This window comes from the organism of the source record quoted next, unplaced genomic scaffold (genome assembly GCF_019419815.1).
Source record: "Pyrus x bretschneideri cultivar Hongxiangsu unplaced genomic scaffold, Pyrus_bretschneideri_v1 Contig99, whole genome shotgun sequence".
NCBI lineage: Eukaryota > Viridiplantae > Streptophyta > Magnoliopsida > Rosales > Rosaceae > Pyrus > Pyrus x bretschneideri.
Genome location: NW_025999841.1, coordinates 797,793 through 800,206, shown reverse-complemented (window position 1 = coordinate 800,206; position 2,414 = coordinate 797,793). Strand labels below are relative to the sequence as shown.

General features: G+C 40.5%; 1 pseudogene; it reads left to right on the top strand.

The window, feature by feature from the left end:
• Positions 1-1,995: 1,995 nt before the first annotated feature.
• LOC125473815 lies at positions 1,996-2,106 on the top strand (annotated as a pseudogene).
• The last annotated feature ends 308 nt before the right edge of the window (positions 2,107-2,414 follow it).

The window sequence follows — 2,414 nt, the reverse complement described above, 5'->3', positions numbered from 1 at the left end:
GTAGGGCTTATTCCCTTGATATCTGCAATAGACCAACCAAAAACAGATTTGAACTCTTTTAACACCCTAATTAGTTTATCTTCTTCAATTGGGGTGAGATCAGAAGCTATGATAACTGGAAGAGTTTCAAATTCAGCTAGATATGCATATTTTAGATGTGGTGGAAGTGGCTTAAGTTCAAGTTTTGGTGCCTTAACAGTGGAAGGAGTTAGATGTGATATTGATGATTCTAAAGGCTCAAAACGAGGTGAAACATTCAAAGGATACAATGCCAATGCTTCCAAGGCAGCTACTTCTTCCATGAGTGCATCTTCTTCATCAAACTCATCTTGAGATTGACTCAAAACAGTTTGTAAGGGTTCATTCGATTGTGCCTGCAAGAACTTAGAGAATACAAGTGAATCAAGCACATCAATGGCATAACAATCAAGAGATGACGAAGGATGAGAAAGAGATTCAAACACTTTGAATTGAACTGTCTCTCCTAACACTGTCATAGTGAGGAGTCCATTTTGCACATCAATGATGGTCTTGGCTGTGGCCATGAAGGGTCTCCCAAGCAATATTGGCAACTCACGATCATGTATAGGAGCTTCTTCCATGTCCAACACTACAAAATCTGCAGGCAAGATTAGTTTATCAACTTGAACTAGAATATCTTCTACTATACCTCTTGGATATTTCACTGATCTGTCTGCAAGTTGTAATGAAATGGTGGTGGCTTTCAAATCTCCCAAACCTAGTTGAAGGTACACTGAATAAGGCATTAAGTTGATGCTAGCACCCAAATCAAGCATTGCCTTCTCTACTTTCTTGTCCCCTATGGTGATGTTGATAGAGAAACTGCCTGGATCCTTGAGCTTTGGTGGAAGTTTTCTTTGCAAAACTGCACTCACATTCTCAGACACCACAACCTTCTCATGTGGTCCATACTTCCTTTTGTAGCTGTTTAACTCCTTGAAGAACTTCCCATATGCTGGCATGTTCCTAATGACATCAAGCAAAGGTAAGTTAACATTCACTTTGCTCAGTATATCAAAAATTTCTTTGAATGACTTATCCTGCTTGCTCTTGGCAAGTCTTCCAGGGAATGGTATTGGTGGAGTGTATGGTTTCTCGGCCTTGTGAAGATTTGGTGCTTCCAGGGAGGAAGTGGCATGGCTTGGTTCCTCAATTGATTTCTCATTGTCTCCTTGAGTGACACCTGCATTCACATGATCATATTCATTAGTAACTTCATTGCCAACTCTATTATCAATAACCTTACCACTTCTAAGTGTAGTGATTGCTTTGGCTTGCTCTTGGTTCCTTTGGAGTATCACAGGTTGGCTTGGAAACTTCCCAACCTCTCTTTGGTTCAAGGCATCTGCAATCTGCCCCAATTGTGTCTCCATTTTGGTTAGGGCTGCTGAATGTTGTTGGAGAGCGCTATTTGTGGAATGTTGGAATTGCAAAGTGTTTTGGGCTAACAATTTAACCGTGTCCTCAAGGCTAGTGGCAGGTTTTGGTTGGAAATTTTGGATTGGATTGTTGTTCTTCCATGAAAAATTGGGATGATCTCTCCAACTCGGGTTATATGTATTGGAATACATATCATTCCTTGGCCTTTGGTTGTAAGAATTCATGAGGTTCACTTGTTCTTGAACATACTCGGGATAAGCCTCCCTAGATGGACATTGGTGAGTAGGATGGCTTGGTATGTTGCAAATGGCACACACTTCATTTGCTTTTGGCACCATGTTGAGCACGGATTCAAGCTTCCTTTCTAGGTTAGCAACCTGCAACAAAAGCTCATGATTAGCACTTGTTTCATAGACTCCAACTTTCTTACCCCTTAAATCTTTGTGTTGAGCATTAGACCCCAACATCTCATAAATGTTATATGACTCTTGAGCATTCTTTTTCTTCAATGCTCCACCTGCTGCATTATCAACAGTTGATTGACAATTTTGGGTTAGTCCATCATAAAAAATTTGCATTTGTAAGTGAAAAGGTAACCCATGGTGTGGACATTGTATCAAGAGGCCTTTAAAACGCTCCCAACACTCATTGAAAGGTTCACCATCATCTTGTTTGAAGTTGAAGATTTGTCCCCTTAATGTGGCTGTCTTTTGAGTGGAAAAGAACTTCTCCAAGAACTTCTTAGCCACGGCATCCCATGTAGTGAGGGAACCTGGTGTTAGAGTCATCAACCAACTCTTGGCCCTATCTTTCAAGGTGTAAGGAAACACTCTCATCCTCAAATTTGCTTCACTTACTCCCTGCAAAGGTAAACCACTCACAACATTGTAAAACTCTTTAATATGAGCTAAAGGGTCTTCATTAGGTAAGCCATAAAATGAAGGAAACATATGGAAATGTGAAGATTTGAGATCATAGTTTCTAGCTTCTGTGGGCAGCAAGATGCATGAAGG